The 19,246-nt window shown below is 39.6% G+C and overlaps 1 protein-coding gene and 1 long non-coding RNA gene across 2 annotated transcripts in view; both read right to left on the bottom strand.

Annotated features, from left to right (window-relative positions):
• LOC147651859 (uncharacterized) overlaps positions 1-19,246 on the bottom strand; it is a 154,912-nt gene that overhangs the window by 68,850 nt on the left and 66,816 nt on the right. The gene's annotated exons all lie outside the window — the stretch shown is intronic.
• LOC111930991 (uncharacterized) lies at positions 12,539-15,057 on the bottom strand. The gene is made up of 3 exons (XR_002865378.2): positions 14,963-15,057; positions 13,560-13,667; positions 12,539-13,361 (listed from the first exon to the last, which is right to left on the bottom strand). It is a non-coding gene; the product is annotated as an uncharacterized LOC111930991 (long non-coding RNA).

Below are 19,246 nucleotides of genomic sequence, written 5' to 3'. Positions count from 1 at the left end.
CCAACAATAGCAACTGATGTTCATGTTTGAGAAGAGTCTATTCCATTTGTAGATATTTTTTGAGAAAGATGATCAAATTAAATGAACTACATAGCCATTCAAGCTACAAGTGGGTTAGTAATTTGCACAAATATATGAAAGTTATTTACCCACTTGTAGTCTGTCTCATCATCACCACTCTCTCCTATTTAAAATGAATAATGGTGTCTATTATCTTCATTAACCAAACTGTTTTGAATCAATATGAATCTCTACAGCCATAAGCTATTTTATCTGTGCCAGACTGAGATCTGCACTGGAACTGCAGTGGCATTATTGTGTTATTTCCTGATGAAAGTGATGCAAATGAAAATCTCTGCTAGCTGATAACCTCACTCTTATATGCTCATACTTGTAGACCTTGTAAAAGATATTATAGCCTAGCCTAGGAACAATTTATAGTAGAGATATTAGCTAAGATCAAAGGCAAAACTAGATGTTAATGAGTACAAAATACATAACCCATACTTAGGAAAAGAGAAGGCCTCTAGGAAGGGAAGAGCATAAAATCAGAATGCACATGTAGCTAATAATTTGGAAGAACTTGTAATTATGAAAGAAGGAAAAAATTAGAGCAACAGGAAGATATTAGAGAGAGACCTGGGGGCCTCTCAGTTGTATATTTTCAAGTAGAAAATACAGACTGGAATGAAACAGCCATATACTGGCCAGATTTGTCACTTTTATTCCATTTCTTTGCTGATGTAAACATCAGTGAGACCAGAACAGGAGCTGGGGGAATTTTATACCCTCAATTTTCTTCTTTCTGCTGAATGACTGCATGACACACTGTTCCCAGCTACTAAATTATTTAATGTACCATCTACAAACACCTGGAAAAATATTTCTTGCTTCATTTCAATCACTTGCATTTTATCCCCTAATCTACTAACAGAGGAAGTAATAAAAGCTGTCATTCCAAATGACTCCTTCAGATTGTTTGAAATTACTTCAGTAATGTGTTACCCCAAAGCTATTTTTAAATAATCCTTTCTCTCCGTCTTGTTCACTACAGGATGTAACAAAAAACTGTGAAACTAGAAGTGTGTTTAGAGGCTGCACTTCCTAAATAGTTAATTAACTTTTGTTATGGTTAATGGAGGAAAATTCAGAGGAACCATAATGGTCAGTATAGCTGTGGCATGTCTTTGTGATCTGGAATATGTACTGCAGGACAAAATTATAGTCATTCTCTTCTATTTAATAGGGAAATTGTCTCTAGGACACAGCAATCTTTAATAGAAGAAAAAAGGTGCCAGAGAACCCTCAGTGAAAAGTCAGCACTGGACTGAGACTTTTGTGTCCAAATTCATGAGCCGTTTCTCTCCAAGCTTAAAACACTAAACCAGACACAGCTCAATGAACATGCACGAAACTGGCTGCCCATGGGATGGGCTGAAGAGCCAGGTCCCAGCTCTCAGGCTGTGTGTTCTGGAGTTAAAACACATTTTGGATGGACTACACTGCCCATAAGTGTGAGTCCACAGGCAAATGATGGCCATGTGCCTTGGTGAACACGGCACTGGGTTTGGGGAGAGGTCTTCCCTCTGTTTGTGAGAGTTTTCTGCCTGGGGCTGCATCCCCACAGCTCTGCCAGTCACTGGGGCAGCATGAGAGTCCCTGAATCCACTTTGGACACAGCTGGGCTTCTGAAAGGCCCAAAGGCTTGTGCTAGTGCAGATGATTCTCCTGAAGTGAGATGGAGCAACTTTGCCCAGCTCCTTCCAGCGTGGTGGGACTGGTGAGGCAGCAAGGGCCATGCACTAGAGGCAGAATCGATGGTATTTCAGCCAAAATCAGTGAGGGATGTGTTCCCACAGCGTGCAGTGTCTCTGAAACCTACATCAGCCACATTTGACAACAGCTGCTCATTTTCAAAAGTGTCTTTAATCAGCAAGCCTCTGCACAATTGGCTGCTCTAAAGCACCACACAAATTTTGGTCACAGGTGAGCTGCTGCTTTGCATACTGGGAAGAGGAAATCACATACTGCTCACTGGAAAATTCAGAACATCTGCAGACAATGACAGCAGTGGGGAAGTTTGTATACAGGTTAGCAACAAACTGCATATCTGCACCCCTCTATGTCCCTGTCATCTGCCAAAACACAGCATCTCACCCGTGGGCAGCTGTACCTTACAGAAAGGAGAGGGGACACAGGCAGGAGCTCATCCAGGCTAGCAGGGACAGAAATGCTGCCAGGATACCTTGTCCCCTTCCTCAGTCACATTAGCAGCCCAAAGCTGAGGTACTGTAGTTTCTTATTTGACAGCTTTCAGCTCCTTCCTGAGACTGCCAAAGGAACATCTCTGTGACAAGTATTGAGTTTCAGCCCAGAAAGGAAGATAAAAAGACATCTCTGTCAAAACAGTGGCCTGGTTTGTCAAACCTGCCAGCCTGACACAATGCTCCAACATCTATGCAATCTGACCCACATATGGTAACAACCTAAATTCAGAGTTATCCATCACTGATAAAACATAACAAAGTTAGTGAGAAATAGGAAGGTGAAGTGATGATGACTGAATACTTGGAAACTCGGATATCTGCTTAAAAAAAGCAAGTAAATTGAAATGTTGGCTTATGTTGATACAGTAACAATCAGTGCTCTGAATTCCTCAGACTCTCAACAAATAGCTTGCAGCCACACCATTGATTTTGAAGCCTGTCTGTGCTCACCTTCTTGTAGCAACACAGATCTCGGGCACAAGAGCACAGCATTGCTCATCCAAACTCACAGTGGAAGCTAGAGCAATGCAACAACTCATCATTATACAGATTACAGCAGTTTTCAGACCAAATCAGCAACACATCATCCAGCCCGCTCTTGCTAACTCCACGCCATGCACTGGCAGTGCTTTACCTTGAGACACTGTGGCACAGGTCTGATCCCATGTCAGTTCCATTTAACAAAAGAGAAGAAAATTATCTTGGCAAAAAACAAAGCCCTGAGAAGGAAACTGGCTCCCCATGCAAACAGATGAATTCCAGAGCCAAGGAAGGAGGGAGAGGGATCCCACTCTTTGATTTCAGTGAACTGTGAGCAGCTCAGCTGCATCCCAAGCCTCACTGCAGGCACTACAAGAGCAAACAGCTCATCTTGCCTCTGAAGATATCAGTGCTGACAAGGAAGACATGAGAGGGATTAGGGAAAACAATATTTGTAGGGAAGTCATTAGGTATCACACAACCATTCAGTGACAGAGCTGTTTACCAAGGCCCCTCAGACAGTAGTGTTTGAACAAAGCCATTACCATTACCATCAAATTTGTTTTAATGTTTTTGAGAATATTTTTTTTTCTGTCTGCAGTCATCTTTTCTCTTTAAAATAGCTTCTTCTTGATCAGCTGAAGTGTGCTCAAAACATGTTGACTACATCATAAATCACACACAAAAAGCTGCTAGAGGCTAAATGTGAGAAAACACATGCAATGAAAACTCCAAATGAAACACTGAAAAATAAGAGCCATGGAGAAACAGAAAGCCATTTCTTTTAGTGTGAAAATCGTGATACCATATTTTTAAATTCACAGCGGAAATAGTTTTCAGCAGTCAAAGTTAGGGAGATTGAATCTGTGTGGAAGGGAAGTAAATCACCCCCACAGAAATGTGTGTGATATTCTTCAAAATGTAGGAAATTTGAAAGATGTCCCTGAAACCCCCACATAAGCTGATCTCAACAAGTATTTGCAACTATTTCTCAAGTGAAAAAGATCCATAGAATAAAATGAAGATGTTTTCCAATAGCTAAAGTTTGAAAACTTTTTAATAATAATTTTCTAACTATAAGAAAATGAATCAAGCATATTCCTGGCCCACCTAAGAGAAAAATGTTATAAGTCTCAAACTTTATAAATCTACAGCACTGGTGAAAAGAATTATTTTGCCCTTGGGCTACTAATGAGTGGCTGGGTTTACCAGCATTTGAAAGAGTGTTAGACATTTATGTGGCTAATGAGAGCATTCATGGTTACGTAAGAAGGGATAAATAAAATTAAGGCTATAAGCCTTCATCCTTCAGGGCTAAGGAAAAAAAATTCTTTGGTGGTAAACTATTCTATGAAGACCTGAGGTAAAATCTTGGCCTTGTTAAAGTTAGAACTCTTCCAAAATAGCTGTGGTTTTACCTCAACCTTGCTTAATTATGCAGCTTTTCCTGACTTCATTAGATTATTCATCATCTGCAGAGCTGCTTATTCTTTTTCACAGCACCTGAAAACAACCAGCATAGCTACAGATAAGCAGCTGCTATGATTTTATGTATAAACTGTAATGACAATTTCTGTATTCCTTTCATGTCTATTTTAGAGAACTGAAATTAAATATTAGATCTGATTAGGAACAGACAGGCTGCTATTTTGACTGGCCCTAGGACTATTGAAGTCCTTGGTATGAGGTAAGAGCATAGTACAGTGCCCATCACACTGCATCCTCCTGCTCCCATGGAGAAACTCTGCTCCAGTGTCAGCCTGAACTCCTTTGCATCACCATCAGAGCAGGAGCCCTGAGATTCATTTGTCATTAGTCCTGACTGGCATCTTGCCAGCAGGTTCTTACTTGCAGGACCCTACAAGCAGGCTCCCCCAGCTCACACTCTCTTTGCCACCTGTCAGCTGTTCCCCAGGGCACAGACAAGCACCAAAGCCCTCCTCCTCTATTTTCCCCTGGTTTTCTATCTTCTTGGGTCTCTCTCTCACACACACAGATTACATATAGAACTCTGCTGTTTCTCCCCCAGCAGTTCTGCCTCCAGGCAGTGCCTTTATTTCCACTACCGGTGTGGCAGACACTCAGTAAAACAATGCAGGGCTTCCAAGGGCTGCCTCTCCCATAAAAGCCTCTGTTGGAGCTGGCAGCTCTGCAGGATAGACCCAGGCAGGTCCTTGGTAACTGCAGGGCAGAGCCAGATGCTGAAGCTTTCCTGCTTGTCTTGGTAGGGTATCCAGCAGCCTACATAACTCCTGGTGATTATTCACTGCATTGTGACAGGATTTGGGATTACTCTTTTGATGTTTGCCAGCATGAGCCAGGACTACGTTACTCCTCTAACACCATGATGAAGAATGATTCTAAGGGTGTTTAAATGCTGGAAATAACACTCTCCCAGTGCTGCTGGTGACAGCATCCTCTCCCTGTAGACATCCACCTTTTGATGCCTCGTGTCTGGGGTATTCTCCCTAGTAAAGTACAAAGATGATTGAATATTAGAGAACAAAAGTGATGTATTAAATTAAAGCCATTTCTTTCTCTCCTCATGCTTAAACCCCTCAGTTCTGTAGAGGTAGAAAGAGAGAGAAACACAGTTGACAGATAAAACATTTACCATAGAGCAAGAGGTGAGACAGAAAAAATCATGCACCTGCTGCTTGACTTCTTTATAAGAAAAGTTAGGAAACTTGTGAACATAGTGAAATACTTATAAAACCTGTATAACAGTAGTCCTGAGGCTGGTCAGTCTTTTACTGACTAACTTCTTCCAGGAAACTTGCAGCACAAATTTTTAAGGGGTAATTCTCAAAGGCTATTAAAGAAATAGGTGCTCATTACGTTTGATTTTCAAAGGAATTTCAGTGTAAAATCCCCTCCAGCTCTAGAAAATCTGGTCTCAGTGTTAGTGAGCCTCACTTATTTTCTGTTCTCTGAAATTGAGCTTCTTTCTGAGCTTCCTAAAGACTTTGTGAGTCTGTGGGAAAGGGTTATACAGTGCTGACCAATAATATAGAGAAAACCCTATGACAAACAAGTTACACCAACTCAAGTTTTGCAAAAAGATTAAGCAAAACCTTTATTTCCTTTCCAGATGTTCAGCTTGAGACCCAGAGCTTTTAACAAACAAGATACACGTTGTATCTCCTCATGCCTTTGCCCCAGGTACATTGAAGCTATCCTATTTATATATTGCTGAATATTCCTCAGACATACACAGAGATTCGTGTATCCAGTGACTGTGTCTGGCTTTAGAGGTGATATCAGAGAGCTGACATCCCCCTTTTGGCTGGAAAAGGTCAGGATGAAGCAGCCTGCCAGCCAGTTGAAGGGATATCACCACAGCTGGCCAAGACTGAGCCAACAGCAGAACCACACAAGCTTTATGGACAAAACATCATTCCTTGAGTGGGGAAGATAACTGCTCTAACTCACAAATCAGTTCACACTCCCCTCATCTCCAGTAGTATGAAGTGTCTTTTCCTTCAAATATATTGTACAGGTGCTAGGGAAAAAAAAACAGGAAAAAAATCCCCAATGAATCATCACAAGAAACTTTCCCAAACTGAGGCAGCATTGGCACTCTGGGGAGAAAACCTTAGAGCTTATGAAATTCTTGTAGGTGGGGAAGATAAAAGACCTTTATCACCATTCTCCACACCCTAGGATGGATATGAGGTTACACAGTTAAACCAGCATTCAGTTTTGAATCTCCAATTGCTCAAACAATTAGGTTTGAACAATTTGAGAGGTTAGATCTTTGCCCACTGATGTCAGGACACAGGGCTCTCAGGCAGAGCTCACCTGCAGTCACACAGGTTTATAGAAATCAATATCAAACATTCTAACGCAATCTTGCTGTAGCAGCTGGGTATCGAGCTCCCAGGAGGGTTTGGTGAATCACAGCCCTACTCCTTCTCCATAGATGGCCCTAATATATCTGCAGGTCTCTCAGTTGTTTAAAAGGACACCCCTGGATGGAATTATAAAGTCTTCTTTCTCAACCTAGGCAGGGAAATATTTAAGTTCTTCAAACTGCTCTGTACAGAGCACAAATTTCTAAAGGTGTGGCAGTGACCCAGCACTAGCCTATGCCTTCTCTTCAAATTAGTTTTGACAGAAGAAAAGTAAGTACTGAACATATAATTTTACTGTTTAGTTGTCAGAAAGTATACAGAAAGTATTGTGTCTTCTTTGACAAGTCTGAAGCTCCTGTACTTTTATCTCCACTGTCTTCATTTCCCTGTGTCATCTGGGGCAAGGAAAGAAGCCAAATAGTCAACAATGAAAGAAACTGATGTTTCTTCACCTTCCACCTTTGTTTGCTTTTTTTTTTTATCATCAGTAGCAGTATGATTGATTCCTGCAGATAGGTAGAACACTATGTGTGACTTGGAATAATCCCCATAAACTTCAGATGTTCAAATGTTAACTGCACCAAGAGTCAAATATGAAGCTGATCCATCTCTTGCTTTCCCTCCAATTGCTTCAGGGTGTCTGTCCTCTCTTCTTTTCCCCATCTTATCAATTATCCCATGAAAAACACTTTGCAGCTGATATAAAGGGATTTCACAGTCTCACCTCACTGTGCCACCGTGGAGCACCAGCCCCATCTGGGGACAGCAGAGCTTTGTGCTGTGTCCCCTGATCTCAACAGAGCCCCACTGCTGATTTATCTTTCTGAGCAAACAGTTATCACAGGTAAGCAAGGACCACAAAGCTGAAACAAACAGTGAAAAACACCATTTGCCTGCTGCTGTATTTTTTTTTACAAATGACCAGTCCAAAATTAGATTAAACTAAAATCCCTGCTTTCAAAGCTGTCTTTTCATAATCTTCATGTACCTTTTTTCAGGAAAATATAAGATTTAGCTCTGGTGTAGAACAAGTGTGCTCTTAAATGAAGAGAATTAGGGGTGAAAAATTATGAAGAGATTATCTAAAATCTATTTATCCAGTAGCTTATCCATCAGTGTTTTGTTAAATACACATTAGGATACTGAAAAAGTGTGGAAAATATTTGTTTACCTAGAATGATAACGTCATATAGAGATGTATGATGATACCTGAGTCCAGCAAAATTCCTTTGGAGATAAATAACACATCAAAATCATTCAGTAACACCCAATACAAGAGAAAGTAAGGCTAGATTATTTTTCTTCACTGAAGACTTCCTGTGTGTGAAGAAAAGAATCCAACTTTGGACAAAGAAAATGTGTCATTTTGCCAATGGAAAATTTGTTTTGGATTGCTAGAGACTTTTCAGCTAAACACTAAGTCAGATTAACCAGTTCAACAGTTAATTAATTTTTGCCTAATTAAAATCTTGAAAAAAATCATTGTTAAGTGATCTGTTATACAACTTGCAGACTGTTCAGACAGCACAAATAGGCTTATTAGTGTGTAATGAATAAGTATTTTTAATTTTTTTAAAAAATCTAAAGAAATAGGTCTAGATAAATCTAAAGATTAAATATTATGAAAGTCATGTAATACAACTTTTCTTGAAACTGTAGGGGACAAGTTCCTTGGTTATATTTGCTTTCAAATTTTGCTTCCCAAGGGACATTTTAAGACGCCTATTTATAAACATAAGAAAATAAAACCAAAAATTTGTATCTGAAAAATCTACTTTGGAATCATGCTAACTTATGAGAGATCTCAAACAGGCTAACATTCCTATATTAACTATAAATTCCTCTTTTTTTTTTTCTTCAGCTTGGTAACACTGTAATCTAAATTTATTGATTTAAGTCTTATTTTTCAGGAATTTTAGTTAGAAGCTGAGCAGAACTGCTCACTGCAAACGTGGCTTCTTTTGGGTCTAGCACAAGATTTCCAGCTGAGGAGGGTCCCTACCATTTCTCCTGAAATGGAACATGCTCTCTTGCTGTTTGTAAAGTGATTTTCTGCAGACAGCTACATCTAATGTTTGAACTTGCAGCTTCTAACCTGAATGGAACACGACATGTGCTTGTACCTGAGTGCAGTCTTCAGCAATAATACACTTTACATTAAGCACACTGACAGAAGCACCTGCCTGAAGTCTGTATTTACAGTTTCCTAAACTTCTGCCACTGTTATCCCCAAGGACTCCTATAATATGGTGTGAAATGGAGATCTCCATTAGAATGTACACCACGTGCAGCTTCTCCTCAAGAGCTGCTTACAAATTAGATGTAGCAGGGACTGTCTCTGACCTTCACTTAATTATTTGATACCACTACTGAATTTCAAGAGCTCCAGGGGTTATCTTTCAGAAAACACTTGTTGAACACCTGAGGAGCAGCAAATGACACGAGGTCATCCATTTAATAGGATAGTACCAGCATCCTGTGCTGAGGACTGCAGAGCAACCCTGCACTCAGCACCACCAGCCAGGAGGAAAAACAAGGATTCACAGGGAAGGGGGAAGATTTGGTGTTCTTCAGAAAGCTCCATGACACAAACATAAACAGATCATTAAGGATTTCCTTCACAGGAATCCTGACAAAGTCTGTTGACTTTCTCTCTGGATTAAACTAGCAGAGACAGTTCAGTGAAGTGAGAACTTTTCTGAGCACTGTAACTGTAGAAATAATTGTATTTCTGGGAACACCTCACTCACATTTCTGCTTCTGGATGTGGTTTGCCTTGTTTGATCCATTTTAATACAAACTGACAGAGTAGTATTTATATGAGCAAAACTTTCATCAAGTCTTCCTTGATGGGCAGCCACCTTAGAGTAAATACAGGTGTTACAGCCTTGTTATAAGCCATGAGGGAACTCAAATAATTAAAATTCTGATGGTAATATTAGCCAAAATAAAAAAAAGTACATTATTTTACTCCACTGACTATTATTTGGCTACCCATATATTTGTAAATTGCCTTGTAAAAGTTATCCTAAACTTATTATTTTCTCTTATTTATTCTCTATAATATGGGAATATTAAAAAAAGAAACCACCAAACCAACAAAACCCAGTTATGCAATGTCACAGTCAGCTGAAGAAAGTCCCAGAGAATTAACTGTGTTCCAGGAAATGCAATTGGAGGGGGTGAAGCCCTGTGCCTGGCAAAGAAATATGAGTCTCTAAAGACGTCCCTGCTCGACTGAGGTACCTGCAGATTCCCTCCAAGATGGATGTGTGGTGGATTTGTGGGGAAGTGAGACTGGCCAAGAAGATTGGAAGTAAGAGTGGAGACACCCCTGTTTCCATGATTTCAGTCCAGCTGGAAGAGCAGGAAATGTCTGCAGACTCCACAGTGTGTGGACCAGCTCTCCAGGACACAGACACTGCCCCAGTGCTCAAATCCAACGTGAAATCTGTCACTGCTCTGCTGTGTTGCCAAAGGTAAACCCATCTCTTACACATTCAGCTTTACCTCCCCCATACAGAGCACCAAGTACATTCAATCACACACACATAACACACAATGGAAGAAGATTAATGAATAGAGAAGAAGACATTTGGGGGTGGGAACACGCCACTGTCAAAACTGAATAATAGATTTGACTGCTTAACATCTCAAATAAATCCTTGTGGTAGTTTCAAAAACCTCAAATCACTTTCAAGCACTGACACAAAGCACAGTGAAATCAATAGGAAGACATTTAGTGATTAAGTAAGTTAACAGATCAGAGCACACAGAAGATGCAAAAATTTGATTTTCCCTGAGGCTGTGCAAATTTTTTACTTCACTTTTGCTCCCTAGCGCTAATATACGCTTTGGTACACAAGGAACTAATGCACTTCATTTTACAGATTGTTACTGAAATTTTCTACAGTGATGCCTGCAGTTCCAGACAAAATTATTTATAAGATGTCTTAAATATTTTAATTATTTTTTCCTCTCAGCAGATATAGTTACTTTTCATCGTTTTGGTTTTTTTTGTTTTTCTGGATTGATCAACTACAAAGAATATAAAAACAGACTTATGCAGTAAAGAAAATATACTATACTATTTCAAGCAAGTAGAAAAAATCAGTCTCTTACAATACTTCCTGACTAACAGCAAGATTTCTTTTATTAGCTGACATTTCACCACTGGAAACAACAGGGAAGAAAAGGCATTTAGTGGAAACCCATATGGATGAAGTCTATTTTCATGGTGCACATTCAGCAACTTGGATACAGAAACCCCACAGGTATTTTCATTTGGCATTGAATTGATGTTATACAGACCTGTCCTTCTGCCAGCCCATTAGCTCAGGATCAACAAACACAAAATCTGCTTCCCTGCATTGGATGTGAATGTCTTTGTGTGACCTACAAAGCCTCAGATCTTAGTGTTGTGTTGTAGTGTTTCAGCCACAATTGTTTGGTTAATTGACAATCTATTAGTTTGTAGGTAACAAACCCCATGTTTTGTGTGTCTCCTCCAGAGACTCCCTCATTTTCCCAGGATTTCTGGGGACAAAGGGAAGCCACACTGGATGGCTCTGAAGTCTGGCATAGCGACTGCTCTATTCTCATTCCACGTGCAAAATTATTTCTTTTACTCTTAGAATATTTCTGTAGAAATAGAGCAATTTTAGAGTTTCAGGAAAATCTTTTCAAGTTGTTCTCCCCTCTGTGTTTAACTGCAGGTTGGAAACAAACCTCTTGGTTTCTTGATGCCTCTCTTCACCATTACTCCTTAACTTTTAATTAGTCATCCTCTGTTAGCTTCTTGCAAGGCATCTGCTCCCACATCACTACTTGAGATGCCATCCTACCTAGAAATCTCTTTACTAATGTGGGAGTTGTGCAAATGCAAGTAAACAGACATTTAGATCAGGAGGGTGGCAGAGAACCTCCCATACACTACAAACAACTTTCAATGAGAAGGCCTTCAGAGGAAAAGTAGGAAAATTACAAGGGATCACGATGCAAGACTCAAAAGCTCGTTGCAGGTAAAGGAAGGGTTTAGCAATATAATGATGTGATTTTCATTCTACAGCAGTAGAGCTCTTGAGGTCTATTAAGGAGAGGTGTGCAGAGAGCACAAAGTAATAGACACTCGATGAGAAGTGCTCTCTCCTGTCTGCTGGCACCTTCAGGCCTTCCCATGGTTTAGTAAACAAAGTGAGAAGCAGCACTTGGAAGAGTTCAGGCTGCAAGGATTCAACTCGTCCTTTTACATCCCTTGAGCAGGGCACCAAAGTGCTGAGAACAGCTCAGGCTGATAACCTGTTTAGAATGCTTAAGTCTTGTGTATCTGCAAACAATTTCTTCACTGACTTCCTTTCCTTATCTGCCCCAGGAAAATCACTCCATTCCAGATAAACAAAAAACATAGGCTGGAATAAGATAGGAAAGGAAAAATGTGGAGGCAAATCCAGTGACTGTACTGTTAAAGGGTTTGGATAAACTGAGCTTTGGAAGGAGAAATACTCATGAATCTATACATTGTGCAGTCAAATGGCACAGAAAATCCCTCAGTAAGATCAGCAGACAGAGAAAATAGAATTAAATTTAAAAAAAAAAACAAAAAACAAATAAAAAACAACAAAATTGCTCATGCAGTTATACTTTCCAGCATGATCCCACAGGAGACCTCCAGATAGATTTTCAGGGTGTTAGTGGGTCTAATGGTGGGATTTTCTTACAAAGTCCCAGCAAGTGCCAGTCTGAACCTTCAAATGTCAAATATTTAATGGTCTGCAGACCTTGACAGGTAAAGTATCTGGAGGTGTGTGCATTAACACTAATTTCTTTTTCCACTGGGACTAGGATTTCAGATAAATAAGAACTTGAGTTAATTTTTAGCTAAATACAAGATTATCCAATGCAATCCTTTAAGATACAAAATACAACACTAAAACAGAGTGAGGTTCTAAGTGATATCAGTTTTTTATTATTTTTCCAATATTTTTTTGATAATAGAGAGAAAACTGGCCCAATGTTTAAATATTTGACTGACATCTGGAAGCTCAGAATTCAACTTTTGAGGATATTTTTTAGTTTAAATACAGAGATTTTCCTAACCTTCAGTTTCTCTGATTGTCAATACAAGTTCAAGTCAAATAGGCTTTTTCTTGCATAAAGAGACATAGCTAAAAGTTAGAAGTAATATTTTATGTCAGCTCATTTTGCTTATTTCAGATTTTTGTTCACAGAAGGTGCACTTACAAAAAAGAGTATGGAAGAAAATATAATTTTCAAACCAGCCCCCAAAATTTCAATTTCAAAACACCACACAAACCAAATCAGCACTAACAAAAGGAGTTTTTAATTGTGAGGGGAGGGACATGGTTTAATATTTTAAAAATCTCACCATTTATTCATATATTGTCTTAAGCTCTTGAAAGATGAGTCAGCTTCTCAAGTACTTTTAGTTCTTATGATGTTGTTTTCCCTGTTCCCCTCTCCCCTTTTTTAATTTAAGAACAAACTTATTGTTCTTTGGGCAAATGTCATCCAGGTCTAGCTGTGAGAAGCTGAATCATTTTTACATGAATACCATTAAAAATCAAAACAATACACATAATTACATTTCTTTGCAAATACAACTGTTTTTTCTGTGGTTTTTTGTGTGGGTTGCAGGTCTTACTGCTCTTCACCAGCTTTGGGGTCTAAATGTCATGCTGACTGGCTAAAATGTACTTTGTGCTTAGTCTCCTTTTACATGTTTGTATTGCGTTGTTGGAGCCTGGAAAAGTCATAAATACAAATATCTTTAGAAATATCTTGGAGAGTGGTGTGAGGGAACAAGTGTGGCAAGCTGTACTCTGGATAAAATTATTGATTAATCCATCATACAAGTATTGAAAATAAAGCACAAAACAGGGATAACTTAACAAGACACACTTAAAAGTGCAAACCCATGTAAGGAGGATCCTTTCTGTACCTGTTTTTACAGGTGACTGTTTCAGCTGCCTCCTCCACTCTGATTCTAAGGCAACTGGGGAAAACAGGAGCTCTGGATGGACCTTGACACCCCTCCTCAATTGTTTTCCTTCCAGAAAAAGGAGATAAAACAGGGCAGGAGTGAAAAAATTGTTACTACAAATTGTTCATGGGGCAGACAGCCATCAATCAATTAGAACCTCTGCTTCTCTCAGAGCTCTGAACCCACCATCCCCCCTCTGCACTGGAGCCAGAGGCATGGCTCTGCACACACAGGGACAGCTTTCTGTAGGATTCCCACAGCAGCTGCCAGAGACACGAGAGCAGCTTGGTGTCACTCCCACTGCTTTCCTCCCAGCATAATTGGTCCTTTCCACTATATAAGGTGGAACAAGCTGGAGCCCAAAACCTGCCAGGCACACCTGTTGAAATGGCCTATTGTACACACAGCCTTGCCAGAAATGGTGGCCAAGGGCATGAATAACCCCTTGGCCTTTTCTTCTGACACCAAGGGAAATATTTATGTCATGACTGACTGGATTAGGGACCTTTTTCTTCATGAGCACTCAAACCGAGAGCTCACCTACGTCATTTCTTAACATCAGTCACTTGGGACAGTGGGTAGTTGATGAGGAAAGAGCCAGGACTATAAACAGTAGGATAATTTGAACCTTCTCAGATCTTCTAACTGGAATTTAAACAGTGAGACCTCTGCAAGTTGTATGAAGTGCTGGAATTTTGTGATCTGTGACTGCTTATTGGTGGGTTTCACCACTTCCTGTATTCAGGAAATGCTGAGATTGCCTCAGATTATCAAAGTCGAGAAGTGTCAGTAGAAAACCCTGATTAACTAAAAAACCTCACAGATTTTTAACCCTGTGCAGTTTCATGGCTTCTATCACACACTTGGCCACTGACCACTTTAGCCCAAGGCACACTGGAGATCCTTGTCTCTCTCACAAAGACAGGCAGAGGACAGACAGGTTTCCAGAAAGAAACTTTGCCTGGTACTTTTTTGAAGGACTTCTTGTTTCACCTGTCACCCTCAAAAATCTTTTAGTTCTGCTTCTGACATAAGAAAGATCAATCAAGAAAGATAAATGTAGTTTTTGCTGAAGGAACTCCTAAACAAGAATTCTACATCTGTGGTTGGACTGGATGATCTTAAAGGTCTCTGCCAACCTTGATGGCTCTATGATTCTATGATTCAGAAGATGACACAAGGCTCTTGAAGGTGAAGGGTTTCTGCCAATCAGCTAAATCAAATATATCTGGCAATGCCTACTGTCAGGTAGCAGAATCACAGACTAAACCCAAACAACTCTGATTTCTCACTGCTCAAGCCCTAAAAGCACATTTTTGAGAACCAATCTGTCTTGTCCTGGAACTCATAATTGTACATACCTGCTGTGAAAGCTGAATAAGCAGAGCTTTTAGGAAACAGAATCCAGGAGCACAGCTCTCCACTGATGGAAAATTGAAATGATGAAACATTACCCCTGCAGAAATAAATATCACAGCCAGGAAACCTGGATGAAGGTTGAAACAAAACCTGACAGAGAGGTTATTTCAGAAATTACAGAAAGGACAGGAGTCAGTAATGACATGAGAAGTTTAGAGGGCTGAGCGGATTTTTCTCTGAACCTTGCTTATTTTCTATAATGCTATTTTCCTTTAATGTACAGTAGAGCTTTTGTGTTGACAAGTACTAATATCTCTGGATGAACCTTTGTGTCTAGCACCCCTCAAGGATGCTGTGGCCTTTTCTATTAGCATACCACATTTAGAGAGAGATGCAGTATTCACTGAGCTGTAAGGAACTCTTGTTAGTGTAGAACCAAAAGCTGAGTTCCTTGAGTCAGGGACTTGATTGAAATAATAAGAAGAGAAAATCTCTAAATGTATTTAAACATAAAGCAAACCCTTTTCTGCTTCAACAAACGTGTATTTTATGGAAGGGGTGGGTGCCTCACAAAACAGGTGGTCCTGTCTTTCCTTTAGGGTAAGTGAAAAAACGAAACACAGAAGTATCAGAAAACGAGATTTTTATCTCAGTTTTGAAGAAACAAAGGACACAAAAGCTATGAAATGAAGCTTTACCCAGCCAAACCACACCAAACTGCCTCTCGTTCAGGTGAACCATTTCTTTGAATAATCTATTAGAAGAGATCATAAATTTGAATGCACATGGTTTCAAAATGTCGTATTTTTTCCTCTCTTAATCTTCTGAAGAGAACAAGAAACACCAAGTTCCAAAGGAAAGCAAGCTGCACATGTCCAGGAAGGATAAAATCAGCCCCTGCTTGATTAAGAGCTGAGAATACTTGCTCTGACACAGCAGAGAAACACTTTTTTTTCATTCTCCAGGTAGAGCTAAAAGATTGTGTGCACACATATATACATTTAGGACCACAAAAACACATGAGGAGCAGCTGAATGTAAAAGACACATTAATACTAATTCTATCCTATGCTAGAAAGGAAATGGGCATAACTTTTAGCTCCTTAATACTGTTTTTGCTTTCTCCTCACACTAAGGAAAACAAATTTCTATTATTACATGAAAGGAATACTTCATCTGTCTACATTTAATCTGTTAGAAATGTTTTCTTCAGCAACAGAATATTTGCATAACATTTCTCCTTGTCAGGTTCACAATAGTGGTGGGACTTATTAGACTGGCTTTGTGTTGAATATTCAACAGTAACTCACTAGTCAGATAAGCAGCCTCATAGGAGTCAAAATGTACATGGGCTAAGACAGATGATTTAAAATATAACCCTATCCAGATTTTGAAAACAAAATGCACTTTGTGCACAAGAGTAAAGGCTGGTGTGCAGGCAAATTGTCAACAAACCTACTCTAGAGTATTATCTGTGTACACTGAATTTTTGTGGTCTGAAATAGAGGCTGTTGAGGTCTTGGAAAGGCATATACACTTCTTTACAGTGTTATAAACCCTTCCCTTCTTGACCAAGCTACTTTGAACAGCTCCATATCTCACCTATGGCTGCTGAAACCTTTCCTCTTCTAAAGAGAAATAAAATGCTTCACATTAAAGGAAAATATTTACAGAGACAAAAATTAGAGAAAAGGGCTCTGGTTACTGTTGCTGTGATTTGTCAGACTGGAAGGAAGAAGTTGGCTGAATGCAGATACTGCAGGATAGAGAAAATGCAACACAACACTAACTTTCTAATACACAAAAGGATCATAACTATGATTTAGAGGAGGATGGGGTTTATGCATTGGGAGCAAAAGGGGGCCTTTGACATGGAGAAAGCTCTGGAAATCAAGAGGAGAGCATGTTGGAAAGTGGAAAACACCTATTGAACTTTAACATCTTCTAGTGAAACCAGATTAAATTTACTCCCTCCATTACTGGTGAGGACTACAGCAATATCCTCAAAGAAGAAGATATCTGGTAAGAATAATGAGCTGAGAAACAGGAGACTTCCCCAGAAAGACTGAACAGAATCCAGAAGCCAAGGACTGAGAGAGAACCTAAGGAGAGCTGTGGAAACAACATCCTGCTGAGAGCTGAGGTCTGGGCAGCACAGGGAGGAACAAGGTCCATGGAAAGGATGAAAAATTTACACTGTTCTCTGGAGAAGGAAATAATTCCAACTTTCTGGGGACCTGACTGTATAGTCTAATAACATCAAAGACCTTTCCAAAGCCTAGCCTCTGCCCACACGGTAAGGCAATGGGACCTGCTCTTCCTTCCACAGCTATTGGTACTCCCTTGACCTGAGGGCTGTCTCTTCTGACAGCCACTGCACTGGAACAGGATCAAACACACATCTGTGCTCAAATCACACATTTTACCACAAAATCTCTCCAGATGGCTGACAGTCATCTACTACCAGTAATCCATTTCTCCTCCTACTTTTCTACTGCAGCAAATTGACATCAAGTCATCCCAGTAGTCTTTTGAAAGAGAACAAGGATATACAGATGTTGTTTGTTGTTGTTTTTAATAGCAGAGAACCCAGGGGAAAAGATTAAAAATTAAAGCCCATAGTGCTGCTACAAAACAGAGTAATTTGGTTTAAGATCACATTATTTGCAAGTAGTTTCATTTCTGACAAATGGCAAATGCAGCCACTATAGCTGCTTGCCAGGCCAGCTCACTCTATCTTACCTGCTGTGAGCTGAAGTGTTGGCAAACTTTGTTCTTGCCTTCTCACAATTCCTTCCAGCCTTGTGCTGGAACATAGTTTGTAAACATCACTCCCTCTTTCTCTCCCTTGGCCTAGAAATTTTGTCTGCTCCTGTAGAATAATTTTTCTATGTATTTACCTCATTAATTTCTAGCTCCTGTAATCTGTCCATCTTTTCTCTTTTAAATACAATTTTAACAATCAAGAAAGAAAAATAAACTGTCCTGGGAACACCAATTTTGGCAAGATAAAGTAATATTGGAGCTGGTAAGCAGGTCCTCGCAGAAGTTCAAGATTTAAAAGTTCATATCAACAAGACACAAACAGGAAACCATGCTGGATAATTTCCATAGCTGGAATCATCATGGTAAACAGTTTTCTGATCCTGTGCTCCAGCACAGTAGCTACAGCAGTAGCTGTGAGCTTTTAGATATTCAACACATCTTGATTCTTGAGATCATATTGAACTCCTGGACTCAAGGTTATTGGCTCAAGTAGATGAAAAAGATGCACTTCCCCACTTTTTTTTTTTTTTTTTCTCCTATGGAATCAGAATATAAAATTCCTTTCCTCCTTGCTAATTTGTGAGATTCACAAAATATTTCATGTACAAGGACCCACAAGAACACATTTTTAAGTGTGTAAATGCCTACACTAAACCACATCCTCCAGGACTTTCTAATATTGAAAGACTAGCTAAGAATATGACAATTGATCTCTTGCTTCTTTATGAATCCCTAAGCCACCAACAGGAAAAAGATCTCAGGGAACAAAGGGAACTCTTCAGAGCTACCACAGTGTGTGGCATGTAGCTTCATAGAAGCACCAAAAGGGTAGAGGAATAAGACCTCTGAACAATTCAAAGTTCTGAATTAGAGGGTTTCACCCATAAATCCTTGGAGTTTTACTCACTGGTTGGGATCCTCTCATAAGCAAATAGGAAATCAAGCTAGATGGCCTCATACCTACCAGCCTGACCTGAGACAGGATTCTCTACAATAACATTTTATGCTCCTGAGTACAGCAGAATACAATACAATACAGAGCACAGGCTTTCTGTAACAGCCACAAAACCAATAAAAAAAATATGACTATGTGGTCAGCCAACTCAATTCTCAGCAGTAATAAGCAGGATTTAAATAAATACAGAAGTAGAATCTGAAAAAAACACAGGAGCAGATAACTTTTTCCCCCTTTAAGTTTTGTAAACCTAAAGATCATTGCATTTTTTACTGGAGTTTATTGAAAATAATAAATCCTGTCTCTTTTGTGGTTGACATAATGAACCTGATACTCCTACACTGAGAACTTTTTCTTTGTGTAATAACAATAGATAATTTAGATGTCTCACCAAAACCAACCCAAACGGTTTTTTGACATTTACCTGCCTCATACAGCCTTTTCATTTCAGTCTGGAGAAAATAGGAGCTGGGAAACTTCTCAAGAAGTTGGGTTTTTCTTTTCTGCTCTTTTTATGTCTGAGGCAGTATTTTAGGTTGCAGGTGCCACAATTGCTAAAGGAATAA

This window comes from Cyanistes caeruleus, chromosome 8, assembly GCF_971803275.1.
Source record: "Cyanistes caeruleus chromosome 8, bCyaCae1.hap1.1, whole genome shotgun sequence".
Taxonomy (NCBI): Eukaryota; Metazoa; Chordata; class Aves; order Passeriformes; family Paridae; genus Cyanistes; species Cyanistes caeruleus.
This window is presented reverse-complemented; position numbering and strand designations above follow the sequence as displayed.